The 24,477-nt window shown below is 35.7% G+C and overlaps 1 protein-coding gene across 11 annotated transcripts in view; it reads right to left on the bottom strand.

Annotated features, from left to right (window-relative positions):
* LOC146755229 (rho GTPase-activating protein 32-like) overlaps positions 1 to 24,477 on the bottom strand; it is a 338,547-nt gene that overhangs the window by 114,652 nt on the left and 199,418 nt on the right. The gene's annotated exons all lie outside the window — the stretch shown is intronic.

Here is a 24,477-nt window from a genome sequence, read left to right as displayed (position 1 = left end):
CAGCTTCCATGGCTATAAATGTCAAATCTAAAAATTATATGCAATATAACATACAAAATAAATGCTGCTTCATCTTTACATTTCAGTGTGCTCAATTCATTAAATGAGGTATTACAAGCTATGAGAAAATTTTACAACTCCTGAGACATAATTCGTCACAGTGTATTACAATGCAGCAAGGAAATACTTTAGAGGTTTTGTCATCAATGGATTAAAATTCTTATTAGAAAGAAGATGGGGAGAAGTAGTTTTCTGATGTACCATAACCAAAATGACTCATCACAGCATACATTAAGCACCTACACAATCCTTTTTCATGACACAGTTTCCGCATTAAATGTTTGTTTTGCTTTGCTTCTTTTTCCCTTTATAAATAACAACAAGGAAAAGCAAGAACATAATGCAACAAGATTTCATGTAAAGTATCTTGCAGGATAAGAAACATCCTCCCCAGCCCCAAATATTCTCACAGTAGGTCCGGGGTTTGTTTTTTTCCCTTCCCTTTTGCTATTTTAACTGCCATCTACGGGACGGTAATTTGACTTACTATGTTTTCCAAATATAACACAGAACAACAGTTAAACACCAGTGGCTGGAAAGAAACTAAGAACTATGATTCAAGTAGAAGAGTATATGTATGCTGCCCTTCCATGTCCCCACTGAAAAGCTTCTCAACAGTTTATAGAGTAAAACAAAACTCGACCGTGAACAAAGCTGTAGTTTTCTATCTTAAATCTATTCATAAAAGTTAAGCCTCTCATTTTAACCCTCCAACCAGCTGAAGAAGACATGACAGAGAACCTAAACCAGGCTTACTCTGAATTGCCTCCTGACAAAAACCTGTAACGAGTGAACTCTAGTTACAAACAAATAAAAACAAGCTATAGATCGAGCTGTTTGTATAGCTCTTAATTGGTTCACCCAAGCTTTTGTATATGCTTTCTACTCACAAGTTCAGAAAGTCTTGACTGCAGAAAACTATTACCAACATCTGAAATGCTATCACACATTCAGACCTTGCTAGTTCTAATTAAACCCCGGGTTGAAAACCATTCAGGCTGAGATCTTTTCATAAGTCAGCAAGACAACAGCAGTTTTCTTACATGAAACTTTTAGAGCAGCTGAAAAAGGAGGAAAACATTTATTTTATTCACCTGTAAAATCCATCGTTATGACAAAAATTATTTTAAGTTTCATTATTATTCCTAACATACGTGCCTGCCTCTTGCCTTATCACTACTCCAACCTAACATTCAAGACATATGTCTTTCTCTGACATATGATTTTGATATTATGTAACAGAAAAATGCACACTGCCCTGTATGTTCTCAAGGTGCAATAAAACCTGGCAATATTTTTGCAGGTCAGCATCCAGCCATGAATTTCTGCTCTCAAAAAACTATCCATATTACCAAGGGAATTATTAGGTGGCTGTATCTTCCCAGGCACTCAGAGCAAGATAACCCTAATCTAGTCTTATCACTTGCACACAAAAGCATTGGATCCAATAGGCTTCCATGTAATCCATCTCTGTCAACCGCATTAAGGAAATTACCTGTCAGAAACATCACGGCCAAGATTCTGTGATTAAATGCTAACTTAGAAATGCTCAAGGGTATAGTTAAAAAAAAAAAAAAAGAAAAAAAACAAAAAATGGCTTTCATTTTACTTTTCCATACGTTAAGTTCATGTCCACAAACATTTGAACAACATAAGAAACTCTGTAATTTATGAAGCAACTACTTCACTGTGGAAAAAAACAACACTATTTTTGTTTGTTGAAAGATTTAAAATTTGACATAATTGCATGAAGTGCAGATATTCAGATATTTGCACCTTGGAAAAAAAAATAAACAAACAACTAAAAAACCAACAGGAAGATCAAAAGGAAAAAAAAATGACTTTTAAGATCTGTAAAGAACAACAACCAAAAAAACGAATGACACCCAGATCAGGCTCACTTTCTCTTCCTCTCACTCTCTCCTTTCCTCAGACTTCCCCCTTTATCCCCCCCTTTTCTTCCCATTCAGGAACAGAAATTGCTATTGCTGAAGTATAGATACACTGAGTACTATTTTTATTATTATTATTTTTACTTCGTAGTGTTATTTTTTCTTGAACTTAACAACGTAAAAGCTACACATAACAAACTTGAGTGACTAATGTTACTGTCATATAGCTCTAACTACTCAGGTCCAGCTACAACTTATATCCTTTTCTTAAGTATCTTTCAACAAAGTGGACAGAACAACCACATAAATTGATGTGATTTGCACATAAATGAACTATTAAATATTTGAATATCCTGGCTATACACCAAAGAAAAGAACAGAGCTGCACCCCACACAAGAGTAATAAGCAACAGAAATATATCACAAAAAAGAACCAAAAATGCAACACAACAACTTGGCCCAAAGTTCTACAGCTCAACATATTTGAAAATACATACTGAGGAATCCTATACTGTAAAACATCCGCTTATTCTAAAGAATTCAAATAACAGAGAGAAAAACAATGGTAATATTTACTAATACAGTACGAGAGAGACATGGACATATTGGAATGAGCTCAGTGAACAGTCATGAAGTTTATGAATGGACCGAAGCACTTCTCCTGTGAGGACAGGATAAGTGGGGTCTCCTCCTTGGAGCTCTCCCAAAACTGCCTGCCCATGGGGTCAAGCCAAGGTCTGGGTGGCTCTGCTGGGGGAATGCTGAGGCAGATGGAACCTGAGGTGCCTCCAACCTGTCATCCTCTGATTCTGTGATGGCGTGAACCTATTTCTCTAACTTTAAAAAATCCTCTCCAAATATGAGACCTCTGGTGTATATACCACTTCCTTCAGTTTGCAATCATCCACAAAGTTCTTGAGAGTGCATCTGCTCCATTATCCAGATTGCTATTAAACAGAATTACCCTCAGTATCAAACCCTGTGCTATATGTCCTGCAATGGGACACTAAATGAACTCTGAAACACTGATCACAGCTATTTAAACCTAGTAGTAAAGCTAGGTGTTTTTTGTTTTTTTTTTTTAATTTATTATTATTATTTTTTGTCTACTTATCATCCACTTATCCATTCCATATTTCATTAGTATGGCTGTAAGAGCAGTTGTGCACAACATACAAAAGGCCTTGATAAAAATCAAGGAAATCAACATCAACTACTCTTCCCTTCTATTCCTGATACAGACATTTTCCTAATGAACCTTCCTCTGGGCAACAGTATTCAAAAAAAGGTAGATCTGAAGCATGAAAACAAAAGAAAAATTGAATTTCTTCAACCCAGCGAGAATATTTAATATGTTTATTTAACATTACTGGAAGCTTAAAAACTCCAAATTAAAAATTAAACACTACAATGAAAATGTTTCCCTGAAGTGACAAATTTGAGGTAATTTCTTTTTTATCAGATCACTAAATGACAGTCAATGACGCTAGTTGCAATGTTACGCTCTTAAGAGAAGTTAATGCGCTTGCTCAGCTTGAAGACTGATAATGAAATTTACAACTATTTTTAATCTCAGTTAAACTACCCAGCAATAGAATTCAAGGTGTGAATCCAAAGGAAAAAAAAACAACAACAACAACAAAACACTGAAAATATGTTTTGACAACTTCATTTGTTGTTTTTATAAAATTGCTATTGAACAAATGCAGCTGATTAAGTCAGGGAATCATTGTTTTCACACATTTACAGCTCAGAATATATCATCAGAAACTGAAATCGGAGACAAAACAATTTTGAGCCTTGCACATTAATTATGTATAGGATGAAAGAAACAGTCATAAAAAAAATAAAAGTGGACCTATGCTCCATGTGGCACTTTTATTAGTTAGTTTATCACCCACCATATGTGCTGACAAGGAAAATTATAATAGTCTACTACTTCTAACTACAAAAGAAGACTATGAATTATTATTTATAGTCTTATTAACCAAGTTAGTAAACTCAACATAACTGGGTCTTGATCACAGAGAATCCAATTCTGTGTTCAACAAGCTCGTTGAGCAGAACAGTAGCTTTAAAGTAGGGACAAAATGCAGTGCAATGGCAAATTTACATTTTAAAGCACATATAACCGGTAGAGCTTATACTCAAAGTGGGCTGGATAATCATTTTTTCCTGTTAGACCATTGTATGAAGCACAATTCTTTCCTGGAACAACCATCAGATTACTAAGTACAGAAAAGAGACAAAAATATTAAGGAGCCAGTAAAATAACAATGACAGTTGTCACCACCTACGGGCATCTGCAATAAATAAATAATTAGAACCTGAGTGACTCAACAAATGCAATAAAATGGAACAACAGCAGAAGTAAAAACTCCAGGAGTTCCCAATTCCCAGCTATGCATACTGGCTCCACTCGGCTATTTCCCTTTTGCGCTGTGCACGTCAGACAGAGCTTAAAGCAAAGAGATGGAAGAATGGGAGTCAGGTCTTCTTTGACACATTGCCCACCAAGATAACAAAACCAGAGTCACGTGTAGGTTAAATGAAATACATGAACTTGGAGGAAGTTATCAAGTGATACTTTTCATAGATTGAACACTTGTTACAATCTAATTGTTTTGTGAAAAACATTACTTTCTCCACTAACACTCAAAACTGTAACTAAAGCTCTGCTTGCTATACACTTGCATTTAGAATCACCGACTTTTGTATGCTTAGTCTAAAAAGGAACACCTTACTGTTTTTACATCACACTTACTCATTGTAGTATCCAAAAGCTGTCCAGAAGAGAAATAAGCGGTAATGATTGGCACATGTGATTCCCATTCTCCTAGCCATTCTTCACCTTAATCTGCAGTAAAAATTGAGATTATAAAGGAAGCAAACTTGGGCCAAAACAATGCAGAGAACCTCAGGGAAATATGCTTCCGTAAACCTTACATTGTGCAATACACATGACAAATAATTCTATCACTAGAGTTGTTAAATAATCATATTGGATTTGCAAAACAAGGTGCATTTTCTAATTTCACTGAATGCTTTTTAGAAATTAGCATTCACTTGCTTTAATATATTCTGCGTAAAATATTACAAAAATTATTTGATATAAAAAGATAATTCCTTTCTGCAAGGTATAAAGTTAAAGCGCACAGCATTTTACATGACTCAGTGAACAAACCGACATTCGGAGCTAATGGAATAGCTAAGCACCACTTTCTTAGTCAATTCTGCCACCTAGCTCATCTTTCAGAAGCTAGCCCTACTACATCCTACTTCTAAAACTCCATTTTGATCATATTTAGAATTTCAACTCAGAGATAACCCACCCAGAATGCCTAAATCACTTCATTAAACACAGGTAACGTGGCAGATTAAAAGGAAGCATCATTTTCACCAGAAGTATTAAAGGAAAGTTGCCGTGCATAGAAAATCTGTCACTTAAATGAACCTTAATTCTGATTGATTCAACATCCAGCATACCATTTTGCTTCATTTAATTCCTTAACCATAGCAAATGATCTTAAATTTTCTAGGGAATTTTAATTTTCTTTCACACTTACAAAAAAAAAAAAAAAAAAAATATCCTTTATCCGCCATAAACTAAATGCATAATACTGTTCCTTAAATGGCAATATTTTTAATTCTTTACCAAATATAAAACCATTCCTCTCCTTGTCAATGATTTAAGCATCTCAGAGTTGCCTTAACACCTTCAATACTCAGCGGTATTTTAACCATAAGATGTCACATCACCACTTAGGAATGCTTTGTAATGCTATCTCAGTAACAAATATATTTCACGCGATCTACAGAGTTTACTTTTTCCATGTTCTATGTTCTTGATTTTTTTCTTTTAAAATTCTTGCACAATTCACAGCACTGACATCAAGAAGCTGGTCTTGATTATCTGGCCCCAGTTATATAGCACGTAAAAACATCACAAGAAGACACATTGTTGTCACTATCTTAGATGCTTTCGTATTTACGTTGCGGTTAGTAACCAGCATCTTTGCTTGCTGCTAAGCAACGTTAAGCAACTTGCTGAAAAACACTAAACAGGCCACAGCGTAGGTATTTCCTTTAACAAGTGTATCCAGTATGGGGGCAACCATTTTCTGTTTACTTTTCCCAGAAATTGCAGAGGTGAATGTAAGGACAGATATCAGTTAGAGGAAAAATCTTAACTCTGCAGCATTACATCAAAACTTTGAGACACTACTCTTTTTTTAAATACATATTAAAGAGTAATTACACAGTAAGCATTGCTCCTATAATCCTCCCAATCTTTACAATTCTAGAATTAAAGTGAACAATTATTACACAGAAGCAAAACTCCAAAAAAGTTCTTTGGAGAATACTAAAAAAAAATAAAATCCAAGTTTAACACATTAACATGATGTAGAAAAAAGGATTTTTTCTCTCTCTCACCCCTTCATTTCTACATCAGTAACTTCCACCTCCCTTCACCTGCTTACTCCATCTTGAAATAAAATTTGGGGACATTATCCACCTAGAGCAGATAGAACTTTTCTGTGCAAGATTTTCACTGTTAAAGCAAAGATCTAAGGAAAGTGGAATATTTTCTACTCCTTCATCCATCTTCTCATTTTGGTATATTTTCCCCTTAAGTTTTTGGTTCAACAGTATTTTCTATTCTGAAATCTGGCAGGCCCTTCATCTTCTGCTCCCTGCTTTCCTCCCCATGCTGTCTATTCTTTCCCCTCCTCTTTCCAAGTGCCATATAACTGTTCTCCCCAGTCTACACCTTTCTTGACTCATTCAATCTCTTTCTTATTCTCTTGTCATCCAGAGAAAGATTATTTTAAATGCTCCCTCAACCTTTGCTTCTTTCCAGACAAGCTGACAATAAATCTGAAGACTTAGATCTAAACCTGCTTCATAACTTTCTGAATATGATACTGGTAAGGATGGAACTGAAGGAGAGCTGACAGCCCTGTTTTCTTCAGATACATTTAATAAATAGACATATGGAACCAGGCTTTTGTAAGCATCACAAACTCAGCAGCACAGTGTTTTTTGGGCTGTGCATAACATTTTAAGCTCTGAACTCATCTGCACTTGACCTCTGAACTGCCAAATAATTGCTCCCAATTATACCAGTTAAAGATCTGACTTGTTTTATTCTGAAATCAATCATGGCACTCTTCTTTACACAACAGTGAAGTTGTTTTATTTCCAGAAAAATACCATAATATTTTCTTCATTTATTTTGTCTGTGCGTGTTTCACCAATGAGGAAGTTTCTTAGTTTTGCTTTAAAACCAGAAAATAACTCGGCACACACAGAGACTGTGTGATGGATTAAACAGCACAGAACAGCTGAATAACTATTGCAAATAGATAGATAAGTTCACCAGCAGTAAGTCAAATGTTCAAGTTTCTGCTGATCAATTTTACCCTACTGTTTAGGTTACACAGCATGCTTATTCCTCTGTGGCATCACTAAAACCAAGCAAAACAGAATGTTTGGCAGGTGCTAAGTCCATTATGCAACAGAAGCACTTTTTGGATACTGTTCTTGATCTTACAAGCTTTCAAAGTAATTACTTACTCCAAACACTATCTTCAAGCACTATAAAAGGCAAAACTAAAGGTCTATTTTATTTTAAAGGGCATTACTGTAGACACAATCAAGATCCTGAAATCAAACTGAGTATAGTAGACAGAAAAAAATATTATCACTGCTGATATGACATTAGAAATTCTAAGTTTTTCTAATAAACCTTTCCTGTATCTTTATATCTGCATAGCATTTTCTCTGAACATTCATTAATCTCACTATATCAAAGCTCTAGTTAGTAGTAATTTGCAATATAAACCTAGGAGATGACTTGTCCAGAGAATTTTACAAATAATTGGTTTAAACAATGTAGAAATCTAACACCACCAATGCATTCTTGTGCATTATAGGAAAAAAATTTGTGATTCTGTGTGACATAGACAGATCAGTATGGTATCTGTTATCAGCATATCAGATAAAAAAACATAAAAGTAACAAAACACCTATAGTTGATAATAAATCTATATGTACACATATATGCCTAAATACATATCCTTGGATGTGTATAATGTGTATTATTTCCCATAATACACATACTATCTGCCTGCTTGGTGCAAGGAATAAATGAAGGGCACAATGCTTTACCCTGTCATTTTTAAAAGCTTGGCACAAATAAAAGCATTAAAACACATGCAGGTAAGAATCTGAGAATGGCTTGTAAAACTGAGAAGAAAAGCAATACCTCTATCAATGTGAGAGAAGATGGCCATGTAGTCAGTAGTTCAAATGGAACCATCAGTTCAAAAGGGCTTTGAAGAGAACTACTTCTTCCCAGACAGAGCAGAAAAGCTCTCAGATACAACCGTCTATGTATGTAGTCCACACACATACATCCTCCTCTTAGTCACTCATTAGATTGGTACCTTGATGATATCCCAGCCCTCCTAGTCAGATTTAGACTGCTCATTTCATAGAGCTGTACTCTCTAGTGAGCTGAAATAGCTGAATTCCAACAGTGGTATTCTGAAATATGCAAACAGGTGGCTGAGATTCACTAACTTTTTCCAATTTGTTTGCAAAGTAGAAGATAATTGCAAGAACAAAAATAAAACTTAAAAAATCACTAAACAAAGGTTAGTTCCTACAGCAATTTTATTGTTTTTCTTCTTCAACCTAAACCAATTACATATCTACACAGGGTAATATTTCTAAAATGTATTCCAATTTGATTAACAAATATGTAACATACCTACTAAGTTTAAACATGGGAGTTTGTTGTTTTATTAAAGCCTAGAAGTTAGGCATAGAAACTGCATAAAAAAAGTAATTCACCTAAAATATTAAGATATGGCAAGAATATTACTATTTTTAAATGACATTTGTAAATTCACATACAAGTAAATACCTGAAGCAAAAACCTCTATTTAGAAAAAAATCATGTTGTCTATCCTCATGAAATCTCCATTTTACATAACACAGTCTATCCCAACCTTTTCTTTCCAGCTTTCCTCCAAAAAAACTGCCCTTCCTTCCTTCAGACTCACTGTATTAGTGGTGAACTCTTTCCATACCCTTCAGCTGGACGTAAAATCATTACATGCCTTATACGATATATAGTCCCATTTATATTCACGTGTCTACCTCCTTGCATCGAATTCACTATGCTGGCATAATGGCTTTTAGGGAAACCAAGACAGCTTAGAGATCTGTGACTCATCTACAGCCAATCTATACAAACTTTAAGCTACAGTTGCAAGTTGAGTACTGCTGGTGCAACAAACTCATTTCACTAACACCTTTGGGGACTTCAGGCAAAGCAACGCACCAAAACTTTAAGTGTGAGCAGAAAATGAATATTCAAAAAGCCTTCATTCATTTGACAAAGTCACATCTTCTGATGCAAGAAAGCAATCTGATGAAAGCCAGTCTCCTGCTAAACTGCAGATTACTATTGCAAGGCATGTGAAATTAGAGTACAGTATAAAAGGAGTACAACAAATTCAACAAGGAAGAAAGCAATACTTGTCCCCTGCTCAGTTTTATAAGTATTTCAGGTTTTGCTTTTTTCAAGGGGGAAAAAAAAAAAAGAGAGAGGTGAGACTTCACAGAAGATAAAAATCTGTAAGATTTTAATCAGGAAGTGTTTTATGCAGCCAAATCTAGACAATAGCATCAAGCAACCTAACTAATAGCTGCTACCAGCTTCATCGACAATAATGAGATGGCAGAGCCACCAGTCCAGACTCTGAGAATAAATGAGTGAAACCACTTGAATTAATTAAATGGTAGTAATTTAGGAAATGCCAGAGACAGTGATGGCCTGCAAAATCACTTATCAACCAGAATTCCTCACAAATGTTAAGCGTAATGTAATCTCCCTGCACATGAACTTCAGCAACACTGAATACTATCTGCTATGAATTTATGTCCCTATTCTAAGCTGTTCCCCATGCAAGAATGCTTTCTTTTTCCCAGTTTTGCTAACTAATAAGTAGAGCAGATGAATTATTTTCCAGCTGGACCACAAAATGGAAATTCTCCCTCTACTTTTCTAAACATTATTCTGTATAATAAAGAATTTATAAACTTTAAAAAACTAAATGCAATCTTAAAAAAAAATGATCTTAAATACAACATCTTTTAAAAGTTATTTCTAGCAATAGGGGGGAAGCTGCAGATTGATGTTGTGCTTTAACCCAGCAGGTGGCTGAGCACCATATGGTCATTTGTTCACTCCTTCCACCACCCTCCACACTCCCAGTGGAACAAGGAGAAAAACTGGAAAAAAAAAAAAAAAAATTAAAAAAAATAGAACTCATGAGTTGAGATAAAGCTATTCACTATAAGAAAAGGAAAAAGATCATCATTTTGAAAAATGCATATATATATATATTTATATATATTTTTGAAAAATGTATATATATATACACACACACACAACTGATACACAAGCTATTGCTCACCATCACCCAACCAATGCCCAGCTAGCCCCCCAATCAACAGTAGAGGAAGCAATGAACTCCCCCCTTCAATACTCCTTCCACACAATGTCATATGGTATGGAATATCCCCCTTGTCCCCATTCTGTTCCCTTCCAGCTCCTCAGACCTTTCACGGAGAACAGCCTTGGCTCTGCATAACACTGCTTAGCAGCAACTATAAACACAAGTGTGTTAACAACATTGTTTTTCTCCTAAAAGCAAAACATAGCAACATACCAGACATACTGAAAAACAACAAAAACAAACCAACAAAAAATTCCATCCCAGCAAAAACTAACACAACTGACTTTCTGGCTTTTTACAAAGCTGAGCAATAAGATAACCTACACATGGTCAAGTTTCAAATGTTGCACCCTGAAACACTGCCTCAAAACGCACCCAGTACAAATTTTGGTTGTTTGGTGATTGGTTAACCTGTCCTCCCTCAAACTGAATGACAAAGATAAATGTTCTCTGGCGTACAAATGAACAGCAAATCATTCCTGTAATGCCTTTGTGCAAGCCAAACACTGAAATATTTGCATTTCTATTTTATTTTTAAGAACTTGGAACTCATATACCTCAAGGCAATAGCTCGACTTAAGGAGAAGAAAATTAATGTGTATTATAAGATGTAAGGAACAAAAAAGTAATTATTCATCACAAAGATAGCGAAAACCTGACTTGGATGACATAAGTGTCCCATGAAATAATTTATGTGTCTATACTAAATTATATAATGCACAAATACTGTGTTTTAAGTTCTCCTAATTCTACCTAAAGGCAAAATGAACAATTATTTCATTACTGGCCAATAGTTTTTGCCACTTTGTCAACAGCTGCATCCATGTTTTAAAAGGCAGGGTGAACTTTTTGATGGCTGAGACAGCATAGAGAAGCCCTATTTTATATACTCACACCTTAGGACAACTTTGCTTCCTGTGGATCTTATCATTTTGTACCAGATTACTATTGTACTTCACAGTGTCCTTATTGTTGCATTTAATATTATTAACTACATTGTAATCAGACTTAAAAGTAGGCCCTGACTTCCAATGCTTTAATACTTCCTGGCCAAATTTCCAAAAGTGTGACAGTCTGAGTTTGCTTGTCTCATTAAAAGCCAATAGCTCCCATTCAAGTGCTATCATGGTCACTGTATAACAGTTAGGACTAAAGTATTCCATAGTCTTAATCACAGAATAGCACAGGTTGGAAGGGACCTTAAAGATCATCCAGTTCCAACCTTCTACCATGAGTTGCCAGCCACTAGATTGGGCTGCTTAGAGCCCCATCCAACCTGGCCTTGAAGGCCTCCAGGATTGCATGGATGGGTCTTGAGGTATAGGTATCAAGCATTAAGAAAGTGAAGTGGATTTCAATTTTATTTATTTACTTTAAATGGCCATACAGAACGAAGGAAATGGATTACACTTCATGCTTTCCCTTACTTTCACCTACATTTGGTCTCGGCATTCAAACAGCATTAATGTTGATACCTAGACGTATATAGAAGATATGCATAGAACAAAATCTTGCCTATCCTTAAAAGGCAGCTAAAGAAAGTGTTCAGAATGAATGCCTAGGGCTTGCACACAAATTGTTGGAGGGGAAAAAAAAAAAGAAGACTAAAAATGAATAAAAAATTTCAACTCTTAGAATTGGCATGACTGATAATGCAGAATAAAAACACAGCTTTCATTTTATTCAGTTTTGAAATACCTGTAAAGGGCAACCTAAAACTGAAAAATGGCCTAAGTGCAGTGAGGCCTTCCAAATAATTATGTGTTGTTAATTGAAAAATGTTTATCATGTCATATTAGGAGGAAGACAGGGTTAAATTGGTAAAATTTCAATTCACTTAGGCCTTATCTCTTGTTGGAATGAACCAGATGATTAATCCTTAATATTCTTCAGGGATACAGAGAACATCAGCAATTAAATTAACAACTACAAAGTTTATGCTCAGAGATTCAGAAATGAAAGACAGAAACACTTTAATTTTTCACAAGTTGTTACCTTAATTATCTTCTTATTGCTTCTGTCTCTTCTCCCTCATTACAAAAACGCACCCCTTAGTATTCACGGATCCCTTTAATTTGCTGTAGCTCAGCAACTGTGTAAGAAATGTCATCTGAGCTGCAGAAGTCATAAATCTTACTTTGTGCGTGCTCATTGAAAATAACTTGTTCTGCTGTACCTTGTCCCAGTGTTCAAAGTGCCGACAAATTTCTATTTCCTTACAAACAATCAGTAAAGTCCATCAACATTTGGATGGCAGAAAAGGAAAGCTTTCTTAGCACCTAAAATGAACAAGACTTTGTTTTATGAAAATACAGAAGCAATACAGCTACATAAGTCAACCAAATAATTATATACAGAGTCCTACCAGCGATAGAAACACTTTGGCATGAGTTCCTTTCAAATCCTAGTTCTGCAGTCATGGAAGAAAGATTGTAATCCTCTTTAAACGAATTAAATTTAATTTTTCAAATCATCATTTTCTATCTATATGGAAAACGGTTAAATTCAATCCACAAAAATTATATATCTATAGGAATATCCTTACAGTCTGATTATTAAATGAAATTTCTTTAAACGGAGAAAACCGAAGACTTAAGAATGTGCTTAAGATTAAGTTAAAGTAAAACTCTCATGAAACACACCAAGTCTTGTCATCAATACCAGACCACATAATATATTGAATGATTTCAAATGTAATTGCTCTGAAAGTAAACACTCCTACAAGTTGAATGCAAAAATCCATGTTCGTGAAACACAGGGACTTGACACTGCTATCACCAGGCAAGCTTTCAAAATTACCAAGTTTAGAGGAAAATGTCACACCCCTGCAGGGAACCCTTACCACAAATTATTAACAAAGCTCTATTGATCCTCACCCAAACAGCAAAATCTCAATAAATCTCATCTGCACCTTTGCTGAAGCTAAGAAAATACATTACATCCCCCTACTGACCACAATTTTTATTATCGTTATTGTGTTCGTGGGGCAGTCAGTTTTATACAGCATAACAAACTGCCAAGTGCTAAAGTGATTTCCTCTATTACTGAGATCCATGTATTAAATTTAGTGAGGCACGATATCAAACTTCAAATATTGCAAGGTATAGAATTGAATGCAGACAAACCTAATGTTACCAACCTGACAAATACACTGACATATTAAGTAGCAGATCATTTATTCATATTTGGAACTGGTTTTCTTTCTCCTAGTCAGCTGCACAGTTTGAGATTAGCCACAATATTTCAAAATGAGACTTTACTGTTGATTCCAAAGGCACTGTGGAATATGCATTTCGTACTTCTATTATGCACTGCAGATCACAGAAATACACCTCAATAGCCTGTTACAGAATGCAAAAACATGCAAATTAATAAATTTCTTCCTATAATGCAGATTGGGGCCTCAAACATTTCAACCCTTTGGAATCACCAATAAGCATTTCAGATACTTGGTATATTCAAATAAGATGTTTCAATTCACAGATAAAGTTTTATTTTGTGTTCCTCTTTTCCTGATTATTCATTTCCCACAAATTGAAAATATTCCAAAACAATGGATTTCATCATTTGCAGATACCACAAGAAATATAGTTATAATTGAAATGTGAATATTTGAATGCATGTCACATCCTCACAACCCAGGACAACAAACACACATGCCAAAAAACACAACCAACAAGTCAAAATACCGCTCGTTAATACCTAATATTCCTAAATAACTGATTGCTGAAACTAATGAAAAAAAAACTTCTATGTTATTTATTCAAGAATAAATTTATAGACCAACTAATCCAATTCTTTCAGGCCCTGAATGTCTGCAGTCTTTTGCTTTAGATAATTCATTAGTGTAGGTATTTTCATTGAGACAGCCATGCTAGATACTCTACTGCACAAATCAATCATTAACCTATTTAGAAACAAACGGCATTATTACTAGACAGCAGGAAAAAAAACCAAAACAACAAAAAAAACACCCAACAACAACAACAAAAAAAACATTGCTCCTTGCACCTCGGTCTTGGAAAACCAAATTCCTGCTGGAAAGCCAAATTCAAGCCTTGAATTTCTCTACTTTTTGTACTTTCCAAATAGCAATGCACCTCATCTTCCTTATTTTTTCTATTCTTTCAGTGTAAGAATTTCCTGAATTTAGCAAGGTCCTTTCCCACTAAATTTGAACTATATTACACCTCAGAGAGAAGCAGAGACACATACAGAATCCATGAGATTCTGGGATATTGATACATACTGAGAAAATCGCTGTTTTAAAAGGTTAAATGGAATTGATAATGTCTACCTTCTTAATCTACCTTAAAAACTGTCAAATATTTAATGTCCCCTTAACAAGATATGATTCCAGTGTAAATCACAGTCATCCCACCTAAAATAAGACTGAAGTACTCATCTTACATACGCAGTACAAACTCTATATACAGACCAATTAACATATATTAATAATACTCTACAGAGGAAAAAACAAACAAAACAATATTCTCACTTTTATTTATCCCTTGCAAAGCCACCCGAATTCAGGTAAAAATCACACCAAAGTAAATCAGACCTTTCTCCAAATCTACTCTCAGCACTGGAATTTATATTTCCTATTAACAGCTTGAAAGGGATGGTGGCCTAGACATCACCACGTGTTACCCAAAGCACAGAAAAGAAAGGGTGATGCTATTAGCATCATTAAGCTACTCTAGAAAGGAATAAGTACTCAAATATTTCACACACCACATGTTCCACACAGTCCTAATACGCTGCTGAAGTAACTATGAGATACATCAAAACAAAAGAGCCAAGTTCACCCTGGACATTGTTTTAGGAGCAGAACTTTCACAACACCATGTGAACACGATTTCTTCATGTTTAATTCAAAAATGCATTAGCTGTTCTGATCTCTCACATATTCACCTTCATCTTAGCCTCCTGACCTACTTTATCACAGAAACATACGCAGAATGGCTTAGGTTGGAAGGAACCTTTAAAGATCATTGACTCTAAACTCCCTTGCCATCAGCAGGGATGTCGTCCAGTACTTTAGGTGGCACAAAGTCCAATCTGACTTTTAACACCCACAGCTCCTCTGGAGAACCTTTTACACTGACATAGGATATCTTCTTATGACTTACAAGCTCAAACACCAGTGAAGAGCATGAGCACAACCAATAACAGCCTTGTTCTATAGATTAAATATTTCAGTTGTCTTGAATAACTGATTAAAAAGTAGACTCCAAAAAAGAGAACAAAAAAAGAGACCTTTAAAGTCTATCACTTGAAGTTATTACAAATTTCTTCAACCAACTTCAACCTAAATTTGACTTTTACCTTTGGAGATGATGATTCTGGATCAAATCACATCACAGCATTCATACCTCCGGCCTTCGCTTTCTATTTTGTAGCAGAAGATTAAATGCAAAAGCTCCAAGTAGAGCACACACACACACAAGATTTCTTCTGATTGTTGTTCTAGCTTGGAAATCAGAGATGCACGTCATTTTAACTGCAGCCACTTACTCCATTAACGATCCATTGCACCAGAATTTCCATAGAAATATTGTGTTGAAAAATCAGAACACCCAAACAAACAAGAGGAAGACGACAATGTCCTGTTCATCACTATAAGCATTTTTAACATAAGAAAGTTGAAACTGTCATGACATTACACTATTTAAAACACTAAATACGCTTCATTTAAGTCCAAGAATGGCTGAGGTTACATTTCACACTAAGTTACAATTAACTGTTATTGCTGTGAGTGCAAGTATAGGTGGGAAAGAGTGTAAATAAACATCAGCTTTAAAAGCAGAGATCTTAAGCTTGAGGTTTTATCAAGACTACTCGTTATGCTGTGTTTCAAACACAGAGCTATGAGGCAAGCAGTGCTCATAACACACATGTATTTATCAAATGAAATGCATACGTTCTTATCTGAGGAATCTTTTTAGAATTAGACTGTTTTCTAATCTCAAGGAATTGCTGGTTGGGCAGTTTTCATTTCTGTAAAATGACAAGTGATACTTCATTCTTAGCTAAAGGTTAATGTTAAGTCCTCAAACTTTAAAAAATGCACTTCTCTATAAAATAAACCACTGCATGCTGGTGCATAACATTAGAGAAAAATGTTCACACAGTTGAAAATGAATGGATTTTGCATTTCAAGATGACAAGTACAATGTCAGACACAATCAATCGATCACTGCATAATTATTATTGCAAATGATCCATATCCATGCTGAAAACTTTAAAGGGAATTTAATGAAGCAGTAAGCACATCAATAATAAGATCTGCTTTGGTCTGTGTTAAATCTTGTGATTCATAAATATGTTGTCACATTTTATTCTTCCTTGAATTCCTGTAATTGTGTTTGAGGAAAAGCTAACTGAAAAGTAAAACTAGAATATATACCAGCATTTCCTCTAGATAAGGAACACCCCACTATTATACGCATGCCCCACAAAAATTAAACTTTTAAAATGACCATTTAGCCAACAAACGGCCAAGACAACCAACAAAGGGAAACACAGAATAGTCTGAGGAAATCTGGGAACGTCCCTATTCAGAGTCAGTCTGCCATGCTTAGGTGACTTAATTCCTTTATTGGATGCATGTGACAAGTTTCTGGTAGTTTGGGAGCACTTGGGGTAGCCTCTGTGGGAGACTGAGAGCTGCCTTGTGCCAGACACAGCTAGCTTCATACACAGCTCACATTATCGGCCAAGGTTTGGTGGTATATCTATGAATATATATATAGACAGGACAGAAAATCTGGAAGGACAGAGGAGGAGGGAACAAAAAGACACAGCAGAGGAAACTTAAAGAGTTAAAGAAAAAGAAACTTAATGGCAAATTAAGAACACCTGTGAAGGAAATGCAGCCCATGGAGGTGCCCACATTAGAGCAAGTAAACATCAAAGGTATTCTCCGGAGGACCCACCCTGAAGCATAGGAAAAGAGTGGGAAGGCAGAAGCTGCAGAGAAAGAGTACTATTTTAATTGGCAATAAATAATTTAATTCCCCCCAAAGCAAACCTGTTCCACTTGTGATGGTAATTGGTAAGCAATCTCCCTGCCTTTATGTCAACCCCAAAGCCTTTTCACTCCTGTTCTTTATTTTCTCTCCATCCTGATGAAGCAGGCAGTGAACAAGTAGATAAGTGGGAGTTTGCCTGCAAGCTAGGGCCAATTCACCACAAATCACATTTTTGGAAAGAGTACCTAGTATGGTATATTTGGTCATGGAAACAGTCAGTTCTGTATACATAAGGTATTACACTTAAGTTTACTAATCACAAGAGAAATAAGTGAATTTCCTTAGTGTGCTATTAGAAGGATCTAAACACAGATTCATCTCCTTGGTGAAGGAATCTAGGAATGGAAGGAAAATAAGAAACCAATACAGGACGACAGGAAAAGAAGTTCAAAATCAACTGGAGATATGAAAAGATACCTAGACCCCTAAGCTTCCCCTTTCATTAAGAAAAAAAGCAAAGACCAATGTACACAGTCTTTGTTTAGAGGCTCTACATGTAAGTCTTGTCCAGATTCCCAAATAGACATACTTCACTGAGATAAACAACCAAAAGTAACCAACTGAGAAACTGTTCTCAAAACATGAACAAGGTTTTTACATTCCCAAAAGAGTCATCAAGGCTTGTTTATCATTTTGATGTACTGAAAACCAAAGCCATTCATACAGCAGCTAAACTTTTGCAATTGCATATAGTAGCAGAGAAACTGAGCACACAGTCACAGAACTGGCATTTAGAAAATATTACCACAAACAGACAACCATAGCAGAACAACAGCAGAACTCTATCCTGCTCACCAAACTACATTTCATGCAATCTTTGTTTGGTTTCTTCCTTTCATAAACATTCCTGGCCCAATGAAGAGACATCTGCATATCTCATTCGATGTTGCAACAGAAACCAATGATATTAAGACAGACAAGGTTAACTGGACAATTAATTGGACAAACAGACAAAACTTGCTAAAGTATGGGAGTGCAATGTTGTAATGCAATGGAAAATGCCTCAATGACAACAAAGTACCAAACACTCAGGCTGCAGAAAGTGAAGATATGCTCAAATACAACAACCACGGGCACAGAAATAAGGAAAGAAGCTGCTTACCCTTAGAAAGCCTCAGATTCACGTGGATCTCCATCAAGAGATCCCCTCACCTCCACTGCCAGCCCTTACATGAGGTCTGGTAAGGGGTGGATCCTGACTCCAGCCCCTCCAGTATTGCATGCACCTGAGTTCCCCTGGGTGGGCCCTGCCTTCCCACCGGGTGCTCAATCACTGCTAAAGGTCATGACTCAGTATTTCTGCTCTGGGGGGAAAAGATATGCAGTAAGTAAATTATTTGGAGTATATAATGCATCATCAGAAAATAACAGCATAAGTCAATAACCAAACTTTATGGAAAATGCAGGCATCCTGCCGAAAGAGAACCACAACTAATATAATCTTAATACACAGTATATCAATGCACAACAATACTTACTGTACCCACATGTATATGTATGTTTCTGTCTTAAGTTATACATCTTATATCACTATTTAAACCAAAACTACCAGGCTGTCTTAGGCCATCATTACGCAACATCAGATATTATGGAGCACAATTACTTTATTCTCTTTTTCACATTATTATCCTCTATAATAATAAAGTGTTCTTCTACAAAATACTTTAGTAGATCACAGAAAATTTCAAGGTAATATAGCTGATGAACAAAGGTTGCTGTCAAACCAAACTGAAATTATCTTTCTCCTCTTTACATTGAAAAGCTGGCTCCATACTTGCATATTTTTTATGCTTTGCACCTTACTGTGATTTTTAATTTCAGGTATTCCAATATAAATTATTATGTATACTTACATATGATTTTTGAACCCACTTACGTGTACACACCTACATATACAAAAAGACAGCCTACTGAGAATTGTCCTAGATTCTGCTTACTATTAGTAATTATTATTACTTAATATTACTAATTAGTAAGCCATGTTCTTTCAACATCTCCGCTGGCCCTTTCATTTCAGCCATCAAGTTTGTAGATTTATAAATTGTAATACTTTATTATTCAGGTTTATTGAGTCAGAAACCCTTGAAGATGTTTAATATTCAGATCAGCATTCTCTATTATTAAATCATTTTGTATCTTTCTGTGTTAATAATAAAAGGTACATATTTATTCAATGGGCAGGCAATCAGCTGCAGAGTACGAAGCTAGATGTTTTATTCAAGGTCCCTGTAGAAAGCAGCATGATGATCATTTGGGCTATGAAGTTGCCTGCAGTTTTTCAGCCAATATGTTTGATTTCCCTTAATTTCAAGGATCTAAATATTTTGATCACTCAATACATTCTATGCAACAAAATCTAAACTCAAGTTTACTCATTTATTCTTTCAGTTTAATTCATAATATATCTCAACTGTCTTTAGCTCTGTAAACACAGTGGATAGCACAGTTTTGTCTTAGTGATGCAGTTGGAAAGGCCTGGTGTAAGAGAAGAATACCTTACTTAATTAATATGATATCAATGCTAAAACAAACCTTTAGTAAATGCAGTGCTGCCAAAAGGAATTTATTACACAAAGTCCATCTCCTCACAACAAATGCAAGAGTCCTAAGATTTTAATTTCTTCTTAGTGAACTGCTCATCTCTTTAGTGTCCCCATCCCCTTTTGATAAAATCTTTCTTCTTTAAAGTTGTCACAATAATGTTCCATCGCTAGAAAAATTTACTTTGTTTTTACCGCATATCCTATTTTTTCTGTTTGTTTATCTGTATCTGCCCAATCTAGTTTTGGTCAAAAACAAACTCCATTACTTCATTGATGACATGCTTTCTGCCTTGTTTGATCCAGTGTTGCTCTGAAGTCACTACTGAAAATCCTCACTGAATATAAACAAGATTTCTGAAAATTCATTCCCTATTTTTAAGAAGGACAGCATACTGACAATAAGGAAACATGTTTTTGACTGAACAGACATTAATTATATGTTTATAACATTTATAAAATCTTATTACGGTTTATTATTTTATTTCAACACTTCCCCATCAATTTCAGAAGGTGTTTACCAATTATTTTCTTTTTTTTTTTCATAACATTTAATTCCACATGATTTTAACTTTTAACGGCATGCAGCACCCTTCGCTCTCTTCTCTTATGTTAACCAGAAGGACTTAAGGAAGTTCAATCCACAAAGTAAACAAATGATCATGAAACTATTTGTGTGGGAAATGAGCAGTTGCTTGTGCCATCAGGTAGAAAAGCTATGTTTTTTTCCAGAATGTGAAGAATAAGAAGATTACTGCACAGGAAGAACAGGTCTTCTTCCGCATTCTCCACCAAAAAATCTGTCACGGGTTACTTAGATTTACCTATGCCCGTGACAGGGGAAGCCACCCCACGCCCCCCCGGGGCCCGGAAAGGAGGGGGAAAAGGGGAGTGGGATAAAACAGTGACAATCGAAGGAGGAAAAACTTATTTTACTAAATATGATATCGAAATACAAGATAACACAATATAATATAATTAAGGCTAACAAAATCGAACGGAACAGAGAGAGAGAGTCTCCGAAAACCGAGAGGCCTACTGTGAACTCTAGGCGACACGGCTGGAACGCTTCCCACTCTCCGAGAAGTTCGAGAGAAGAAGGAGGGCACTCCAGCCTGGGAACGAGATTATATAGAGTCCTGGTCCCGTGACTTATTGTTACTCCTGTTGTTCTCTGGGATATGTAGTCTTCTTTTGTGGACTGCACATTCAACAGAAGTATCCATACTTGACATGATGTTATGATGTGGAATACTGATAGCAAAATTACAAAATTACAAAACCATGACACTGGAGAAGTGTAAAAGCATTCAAAGTTTCTGTGCAGTCTTAACATTCAACTACCAGCACTCATTTCATCCACTGGTAGTTCTTTCAAGGTATGCTGAGGTCAGCAACTTTTCAGCCCTCTAACTGAAAGAATTTCCTGTCATTCACTCGAGGAAAACCAGAACATATGTGAGGTGAATTCCACTATTAAAGGGGTCTGGTCATTCGCAGCAATTAAAGCCTTGCATCATCAATGCATCAATCTTATGTTGGGAAAAAAAAAAAAAAAAAAAAAAAAAAAAGGTATATTAGACTAAAGGAGGATCAGAATAGAGGAGTCTGTATCATTTAAACTTACACAGAATATACGCCCTTCAACTTCCCTCTGCACCCCCAGTTGGTAAAACTTGAATTCCACAGGTTTTTGAAAATAGAAAATCGAGTATTGATTAATTCAGATTCCTATCTCACAGGTGTCTGTACACAAAAGTACAGGGCAAAAAGTAGTTCAAGCAGTATTAAATGCTCAGACAACAATTTCCTTTGGCAGGATTCACAGTATCAGAATCTTTCCTCACTTAACGAAATCTTGAAATATGTATTTATAAAGAACAAATCAAGATTTTTCCATTCAACAGACTAAATTTCTTGCTGCACGTTGCATTACTGCAAAAATGTTTTGATTGGTTTAGCTGAATGTATTCGCAGTTTCCTTGCCATAAAAGGAACTCAACATCATCAGCAGAAGAAAAAGAGAATCTATTACAGGATATTTATTGGTGAGATATTCTAAAATGGGAAGCTATTGCAGTTCTCTTTGTAAACCTGGTAAAGTATTTCCACGTGGTATACAGAATGAAACAACACGTGAGCACTGTCACGTAAGGAAATGACTGAATGGAAAAATCTCTGCTTTTTCAATTAGAGGAAATATCTTTATTTTGCATCTTAAAAAAACACAAAACATTGAAGACTACGCTTTTACACATAGTCTAGTTTAAATTTTAATATTGCTGTGGAGCTTTTATATAATAACATAAAATATTGATGTGGTGCCAGCAAGGAGCTTTTCAAATGCTGGTGTGACTTTATATGTTATATATTGCACTTGAATATGTTAAATGTTTCGTGTTTACATTGTGTGTCTTTCACACGCAGACACATACCCCTATACACTTAACATACACACAGTTCCAAAATCACTCTTTAGAGTTTTCCACTTTCAGTTTTCTATGAATGCAGCTGATGTCTATTTCCAGAATTTAAGAAGTAGTGTTCAGCTGCAGCAAGGAATTCTTGCTCTCTCCTTCCTCCTATTAATCTTGGTTTAAGATTTTATTTAAGACACTTATACTAGTGAAGCTAAACTAAAAAGGAATAGAACAAAAAGAATGAATAGAATGCATGTGTACACGTGGCAGTGGCTAAAAAGAAAAACACCACCACAAGACAATCTCCTGTGTAATTCTGAGAATGGAAGAGACACCATATGATGTAAAATGAATATAAAAATTGAAGAAATACACTTTTTTAAATGTTAAATTTTAAGTACTGGGAACTTTGGAAACCCAGAACTGCGAATACCATCAAAAACATATGTAGCTGTGTTTTTGCCTAGAATACATATATATAGCTGAAAGGAATAGCTCAAAAAATTCATCAGTAATATAAAATGCACCACCATGCTGGCAATAACGAAGATCTGCATAACTACCTGCAGTAAAATGTATTTCATTAAGTCTCCTGATTAATAAAGACTCCTAGGCTTATTGGGGAGAGAACGGTGGGGTGGGAAGAAGGGGAGAACAGCCCTAACTTTTACACATCTTGTGCCAGTGCCAGGAAGATACAGAAGAATTCACGTTCTCTCACCTTACTGTCATTTCAGGGAACAAATAAAGGTTTTACCCTCAAATATTTACTGTGCACTGCAGAACCTGTTTTGGATGATGTTAACAACAGCAGAACACAGAAGTGTTGAATGAAAACTAGAAGAAAACTACAGCTAAGTAACTTATAAATAAACTTAAGAATAGAATGAAATTAGTTCCTGCATTAGCAAAAATGCAGCTTCCATAAATCAATATAAGGATTAACAAGGCAGAAGTCATCAGGGTTGCAGTTACACACACAGATATCTGTTTGTGAAAATCAAAGTGACATGCACAGGAAAAAAGGAAAGCCCAAATCAGTGATTGGTGAGCTCCTGGCATGATAACACAGCTGAAAGAACTGACAGAAGGAACTTAGGTCTGTATGCAGTGCTGTTTGTGCAGACAACAAAAGTTACCACCGTGCTTTAGATCAGCACAAATTACAAGGAACCGTAAAGGGGAATTTATAGAATGAACTACAAGCAATTTGACAGAGCGAGAGAGATCTATTGATAATATCTGCTAGACATGAATGTTTCTCCTATGTAGCCTGTTCTGAGAAAGTGGTCAGATTAGCTGCAGTCCTGTCTGTTTTTACACACACTTAAGATAAATAAATAAACAGATTGTCAAATGAGATTAGTTTAAAATATTTCCCCAGAAGAGGCACCGGCTTTGAGGAGGAATAGCAAAATGCCTTTCAAGTATGCATATTCATTCCATGATTTACTTCTCTATTTACACACAAAAATGTTCTGCATCTCACCCTGGATGAATAAACAGGTTAACAGCTGCACTGATTCACAAGATGTATGTCACGGCACGACATTATTTTAATTCCTAAGGTGAGCAGATTTTGCTGCAAGGAATCTGCACAATGCTGAATACAAAAATCACAAGAACAAGTGCATTTTCTTTCTTTCCTTCTTTCTCTGCGGCTGTCAATTGCCATGAACTTCAAACGCCTAGAAAGATCCTGACAACTAATACGAACACAAACAGGTCAAGAAACACAAATTAGAAGTTTCAGTCACGTTAGAACTGTTTCTTCCCTTACAAAGAAAGCAAATTCCAAACAGCCACAAGTGATGCAGCGTTCATTTTACGACTGAACCACACCATGAATCCTACAGATACGATTGCAGCATTTTCTAAGGCAATGAAAAGAAAGCAGAGCACTATGCCACATCCTGCAAACCCCCCAAATAAATTGCAGCTTAACGTTAATAAACCACATTGCTTAAACTCCTATTGGAAACGCAAGCACATGGACTGTA

The sequence above is a fragment of the Coturnix japonica genome, chromosome 35 (assembly GCF_054131305.1).
Source record: "Coturnix japonica strain WE chromosome 35, WE-NBRP24, whole genome shotgun sequence".
NCBI classification, from domain to species: Eukaryota; Metazoa; Chordata; class Aves; order Galliformes; family Phasianidae; genus Coturnix; species Coturnix japonica.
The sequence above is the reverse complement of the archived record's forward strand: the minus strand, read 5'-3'. Positions and strand labels throughout refer to the sequence as shown.